This window comes from Pollicipes pollicipes, unplaced genomic scaffold, assembly GCF_011947565.3.
Source record: "Pollicipes pollicipes isolate AB1234 unplaced genomic scaffold, Ppol_2.1 Scaffold_7231;HRSCAF=8579_pilon_pilon_pilon, whole genome shotgun sequence".
Lineage (NCBI taxonomy): Eukaryota > Metazoa > Arthropoda > Thecostraca > Pollicipedomorpha > Pollicipedidae > Pollicipes > Pollicipes pollicipes.
Window position 1 is genome coordinate 37,467,183 of NW_023597034.1, and position 7,189 is coordinate 37,474,371.

At 47.7% G+C, this 7,189-nt stretch overlaps 1 non-coding gene across 1 annotated transcript; it reads right to left on the reverse strand.

Annotated features, from left to right (window-relative positions):
- Nucleotides 1-1,443: 1,443 nt before the first annotated feature.
- TRNAT-UGU (transfer RNA threonine (anticodon UGU)) lies at nucleotides 1,444-1,516 on the reverse strand. Its single transcript has one exon. It is a non-coding gene; the product is annotated as a tRNA-Thr (tRNA).
- Between the last annotated feature and the right edge of the window lie 5,673 nt (nucleotides 1,517-7,189).

A 7,189-nucleotide genomic window follows, 5' to 3' on the forward strand; every position in this document is an offset into this window, starting at 1 on the left:
GGTGCATGCTGCTCATTTTAACACTCCTGAAATGGTCTGTTAATTTGTCTGGGCGTACTGTGTTCTTTCATGTTACAATTTGTATACCAGCCATATGACTCAAGGACACAACGTTGTTAGGAATAATCGGCTAACAATTGAGGTCATGAAATTTACGAATAATATGATTTGTTTATGCCTCAAAGCAGCATTTTTACTGTGTGCTGCCTCAGCTTACCACTCAACCCAAAATGGTAGAATCATGAGCCGGTTCATGATTCAGCTCGATTAGAACAAAAGTCTGAAGGTAAGTTGCCTCCTGTTTTAGAAACGGGGCCTCATGGATAAAGGGTGCCTTCTAACTCTGAACAGCCTTCTAGTTTGTAATGCGGGCCTCCCGAGCTAGCAAAAGGGCCTCCGTAACACAATACAGGGGCTGCCACTCTACGCCCTTGCTGCGCCGCCCTCGGTTAGTGGCGACACGTTCCGAACCCGGCCTGACCGTGGCCCCAGCAGAAGGCCGTCCTCCCCGGCGAGGAGTCTGGTTAGCCGACGCCGAAGGCGGTCGGCGGCCCTCACCTGACCGGATGGGGCGGCGGTCAGCGGCAGGGCGGGCTGGTCAACTGCCCACGGCGTCTACCACCCGCCGCCGCCGCCGCCGCCGCCGCATCCGCAGCCAGCCCCGCAAAAACGCCCCGGGCGCCGGGCGTGAGAGCCGGGCCGCCTGGCGGCTGGCGGCCCACTCCGGCCGGCTCATCCTCGCCTCCTGTTACTCGGCCCGCTGTGGCGACACGCGTCCCGCCCGACGCGCGACCGGAGGCTTTTACGACGCTGCGCGAGCGCTGGCACCCATGTAGACCGGCAGTCTGTCCTCCAGATGGTTTACGTTGCGCCCTCCCCCCGCCCTGTTCTGCAGTTGACGGGACCGGTACGTTATCGCGCTCTGTCGTCGTCCTGTGCATTAGCGATGGTTTGGACGCTGGCCTTTCGACATCGAGACGTTGGCTGTCACTCCTGGATTCGGTTTCACTTGTCATTTTGTTAGTGGGAACGCTTGGTTTTGTGCTCGCACAGTTTGGCACTCGATTATAGCCCTGCCTGTTTCAGACGCCATCGCAGGGGCGCAGGCAAGGGGAAACCACCATTAGGCTCGCATAGGCGTGGTTTAATCAACGTCAATAGCTCGTGATAGTAAGTTTAAAATGAGTGCACCGTTTGGTTTGGAGTAGACCGTGAGATTTATTGTTAATGAAAATACTTTGTCAATGCAAGCCGAATTTGAGATCTTGTGTTTTCTGATCAGTTCTCAGTGGGCTCCTACCCCTAAGAAAACAGGCGATGATATTCATGTATAATGAAGGTTACCCAACGAATGTAAAGCGCCATCAGTTTCAGCTACCATTTGCCACCTTCGCAACCTTAACCCCAGCACACGAAAAAGCGCGATAGTGACGGATGGAAAACAGCCCCCAGGGAGGATCGAACTCCCGACCCCTGGTTTACAAGACCAGTGCTCTAACCACTGAGCTATGGAGGCTTCGCGCTGTTCGGACTCTGAAGTACTATGGGTAGAAATGTTTTGTTTATGTTTTTCAATTGCTAGAAATGATAGCATCGCCATTTACCTGAACACTTTAAGTTTGAAATGAGCACACATTTGGGATTATATAGTTTCAAAGCCATTTTGCACTTCTCATAGTGCACACAGTGTGAAAAAATTTGTGCGTGTAATAGTACCGGGCGCGGACTAGGCCGGGCGCTGTTCACAAAGGCGCGGTTGTCGATTTGTTGTATTATTTTGGTTGGCCCACTGCCCCCCCCCTTCCTCCTCCCAATATCTAATTTGCCCCCCCCCCCCAATGGTGAGTTCAGCCCCCTAACCTTCCAACGCCGAAGTACAGCAGGGTATGAACGATGAGAGATCAACATTATATTTACTGTAAAACAGGTTTCTACCAATCGTTTCGCAGAGAAAAGAAGAAAGAAAATCAAAGTTGCAATGTTTTGTTCAGTTGACAATTTTCTGCTTTTTGAAATGATGCATAATTTTCGTTATGCGGTTAACACCTCTTGTTGACTTTGATCTACTGTTGTGCTATTGTCTGTTCCAATTCGTGATGTTTCATGTTCTACAGAATGCAGCAAGCTGCACGCTTTTGTTTCGAAATCATAAGAATAAAACAAACTTGTCGAAATTGGAACCCAAAACGCGCCCCGGTAATTAGCCGTTTTCAATCGGAAGAACGGGTGAGATGTGCCGACCTCCACTTGGTGGCAAATACTCGATGCAACAGTTACGAGACTTGACAATCGACACCAGCCGACAAACCCGATAGCAGCAATTGCCCAACAACATGCCTAATGCGAGTGCTGGGTTGCCACCTGCACCTCGCCTTGCGGCTATCAGCCGGGGCTTTCCTTGGTAGCCTTTAATAGTCCCGCACAGCAGCTTGTACTTGTTAGCCCCGAGGCTGTACACGTTTAAGAACATCTGAAGCCACGTAACATCGACATCCGTCGATTGCCGGAACCTCGTTCCGACGATCGACGCCAAATAGATAATGGTTCCCAACGTCAACATCTTCCGCCAACAAAGAGCGAGGAAACGTATTAGAGCTGGGATGTTGGGATGTAGTTTCCCATTCGGTTTGGGGTGGTGACTCCAACTTCACAACGTTGAGAGAAAAGTGGGTCAGACCCGGGGAGAAGCCTGTTGTTTGGTTAAATTTTCCCCTCTCAGGCCCTCAGACCTCTTTTGCGAAATTATACCCCTGCGGTGGAGGCGGATTCGCCACCAGATTACTCCAGTGCCTGGTCTGGAATATGGGCCCATTTCCTAGGCAGACATAATTTCCGCCCCGTTATTTACATCAGCCGGGCCCCTGAGTTAATGTGTGTCGGGGTCTGGAGTCTGGGGTCTGGAGATCACAGTGCCTGACAAGGGTCCGGTATTGGCAAGGGGCCCCCAAATCGATCAGGAATGGTGTTCGTGGGGTCCAACAGAGGGTCCTTAAGTGTCCCTCGGCGCCGACAATCAATTGTCAGATTGGAGGGCACGAAGAGCTGGCGGTAGGTCACATTAAGTCCCCGACCCACAGGCTGGTCCCCAAATACCAGCTAGAGGGCCTTCTGCACCGATGTGGATTAGCCTGGGCAGTGCGGGGCTCTATATCGGAGTTCCATTTGGAGCACCAACTGCGAACAATCGGCTCTGTATCGGCCTGAGCCCTGGGGGCCCATTTTCCAAGCGGGGACAAGGTCGGGACCCTCGATTTGCATTGGTCGAGACCCCTGAAACAATGCGCACTCCTGTGTCCGTCAGGCCCCCACAGTGCCTAACAGAGGGTTCCATGTCAGTAAGGGGTCTTGAGTCGGCCAGGGTGACATTTGCTGAACAGGGGTAGGGACGGATCCCCGCATGCTGGAAGGCCCCTTGTGTTGGTTGATACTGACGCGCCCTAAAATACAAACTCGCCACTTTTCCCCATTTTTCATCCCATTTTGGCCAAAGGATTGTTTTGCTGAACTGGAGTCTCTGCGGGGGTCACCTGGTAATGGGGCGGTAATGGGGCGGCAATGAGGGCCCCTGTGTCTGTCAGGGGCCAAACACTCTGTTCAGAGGGCTCCGACGGCAGGTAGGCGACTAATGTATGACTGATCCCACCAAACGTTTCCATATCGACCTGGAGACCCCGTCCCCATGTCGCCTGCGTGACAAGCGTCAGACACTCCGTGCTGTAACGGGATAAACCCTTATTTTAACCTCTGACCGGAAAATGTAATGTGCCTCTAGTGTCCTACACACTAGGTTCTTCTCCGGAAGGGTAAGGGCTTCTTTGGTTTTCAATAGAGCGGACCGAGACGAAGCCAAAATTGAAAAAGACCGACACAAATGAGGACGTCCATCTCTATAACGTTTTGAGCGTGTGTGCTCGCAATCTTAGAAGCAAGAGCATCGATGGCCGGGGTTGCAGTTTTCATCAAACCGAGCGGCGTCAAGCGCTGTAGCTAACGCCGGGCGGCGGGCGCCTGGTGCGCGAGAATAGCCGTCTTGAGATAATGTTTCCGAAAGTCTTTCTGAATCGATCCGTACCTTGCACCTATTAGGTTTGGGCGTATATTTCACTTGCATAATTTTGGGATGTTCTCTTAGTGGATTAACAGCGACAGTTACCCGAATACAGAGATTCTACCATAACTTGTCCAGTTGCATGGTGAAACTCCAGCACAAGTCTGATGTGCTGTAAATGCTCATGCTTTCACATTGGAAGTCTAAAAGCTGTGAAGATGAAACGTGCTCACGGCTTTCTTTCTAAACGTGCGAATTGACACCCTGAACCGTTTAAAGGTCCTTTTTTGGAGACGATATGGTTTTTGTCCGCCGACTGAACTCCGGCTAATATTAGCCGCAGGGCCGACGCTGTGCGGCCTACGGAGGCTGCAACGCCGGGCATCAGCGTTTTTGCCTAGGGCTTGCGAGCGCACATGATCAAAAGCATGCGATATATTCCTTTCGAAACTAAATTCTGGAAAAGGTGGTAGATTACCAGACACACGGGTTGGGCATGTCAAAGCAAATATATAACTCCATTTCGATCTACAATCTATGTTAGGCATCATCTACATTCACAATGTTTCTGTATAATACAGCAAAAATTCTGCCATTGCCCCCAAGTGGTATCATTCAGAAAAAGTCACTGAGCAATTACGAAATAGACAGTGGCGGTGCTTTTTCTATGTTCTCATGCACGGTCTGGTTCCTTCAGGTTAATAATTTCAAAATACTAAAAGAACGACATCGTTGGTTCCTTCTGGCTTTTTTTGGTGAAAAGGGTGCATATGGAAAATAATCTGCGCGAAGAATGCCCATTGAAATCAAGTGGGTCATACCTTGTAATGTTTTGGGTGAGACCTTACATCAGGAGGGGGTAAGGCCCCACCCTTTGTCAATCCTGTGTCCCTTCTCCCTACCGAGATTCTGGCTGCGCAACTACGTGGGTGAGGTCACTGTGCACCGAGTATATCAGCATATAAATATATATATATATATATATATATATATATATATATATATATATATATATCAGTACTGATAGGTATATCAGTGTAATCGCATGTGGCCACTAAAGAGCCAGCTCAACTAGAAACGCTTCTATACTCAAACAGCGTTGCGCATGACATTGAAATCACGGAGCTTCATTTACCAGGCATTCGAATTGAAGCGGGTTAGGGTTGCTCTCCCTTCAGAGGCGCAAAAGCTTGGAGAAGTGTCCCCCAGAAACACAGCAGGCTTGCAGAGTGTGTGCGATGAAATGAGCGGGGAAAGGGATTCTTAACAGGAGCTCATCTTCTTTTGTTTTTGGTTGGGGAAAGCTGTTTGGGGAAAGGTTGAGTACCATTTTCGTATCTGGTGCATGGAGGAGTGCCTGTGTTTTGTTTTACGTTAACTGAAATGGATATGTTTCATCGATGAAACTTCAGTTTGTTGAGATTCCACGTATAAACGAGTTCTGATAGCCATATGTATTGTGAACACTATTCTTGTTAATGCATTGATCAATACGCCAAAAACCACTGAGCAGATAATGGTGAATTATGCGCGGATTTCACTTTTGGATGTGCAAGATAGAGGTGCAGCTTCACCCTTCTATATATATATATATATATATATATATATATATATATATATATATATATATATATGTATAATGGATATGCATATATATAGACATATATAGAGATATATATATATATATGGATATGTATAAATATATATGTATATACATACATAAACAGATTCTAAGCGGACAAATCCCAGACGTTTTTCGCATCCGTCCCCTCATGGCGACTTCTAAGACTTTGGTCCCCCAATCATTTTGAGAAATCGACACCCATGCACGGAGGTATGCATCACCTTGCCTTCACCTTTGCTTAATGCGGAGGCCGCATGTACTTCTACTGAATATAGAAGATGGAGCACATCGCAGGACTCATTCGAAGGAGAAGTGAAACTCCGACACATACATTAAGATCCACCCAAATTTGTTATATAGAGGCTATCATTATCAAGCAAAGTATTTCGCCGAGTGAATCTTACTTGAATCTGAGAAAATTTGCAGTCTTTTAATGACGGTTGGGGCTGATTAAGTTGTTGTCTGGTGCGTATTGTGCGAGATGCGTTATCTTTGTCGCCGCCTGTTGCAGACCTATCCATTTATTAGCAGCGATTGGTCCAATTCTTCTCTCTCTCTCTCTCTCTCTCTCTCTCTCTCTCTCTCTCTCTCTCTCTCTCTCTCTCTCTCTCTCTCTCTCTCTCTCTCTCTCTCTCTCTCTCTCTCTCTCTCTCTCTCTCTCTCTCTCTCTCTCTCTCTCTCTCTCTCTCTCTCTCTCTCTCTCTCGCTCTCTCTCTCTCACTCTAAAAAAATTGCTGCATGATTTGACATCGCCATGCGAAGTGAAAGATCAGGATTTATTTGTTGCAGCATCATCAAAACTCAGCCTCTCATTTGGTTGACATCTATACTGTTCAAGTTGCTGGTTGCCAAAGGCTGCACTGCACGGATCAAATCTTGGTGACCAAACTTAGGGCTGGTACCTTAACACGCGCTCAGGTGGGGGTCGGTATAATCCCCCAAAGGTTTTTCGGTATGGTTTTTGAGCTTCGCGGTGTATCCGCGCCAAATTTTGCAAAGCTGCAGACAATTGAACAGCGATCGTTTCAAATCAAAAATTCATATGCAGCTTGTAATGTAATTGCCCTACGGCAGGTCTTAGTCAGGCCATGGAATCAGCGAAGACAATTTGTAAGGAATCGCTCAATCTGATGCAATGATGGAGTGTAAAACAAAGTCACGCATCTCTGAGATAGTTTCTTAGGCAAAAGACACACGATGAATAAATTCCATCGATCTAGAGTCATATTTGAGGGTCAGACAACTGTCAAAACCAGCCCTCTTTGTTACTCTAGAGCTTATTTTGAGAGGTAGTTTTTGGTGCTCATTTTAAATTTATTGGCAACACTAACTGTATTATACATCTTTCATGAACTTCTTAAAGGCAAAAATGGGCCACTGACCTAAAATGACCAAGGCCGACATTTCGTTTTTAGTAACACACTACCCAGTGTAATCCTTGGCGCCTACTCAAATTGCAAAACTGACAGCAATCTTGCATGATTCTGGTCACCGTGACCTGCGAAAGGACAAACAAA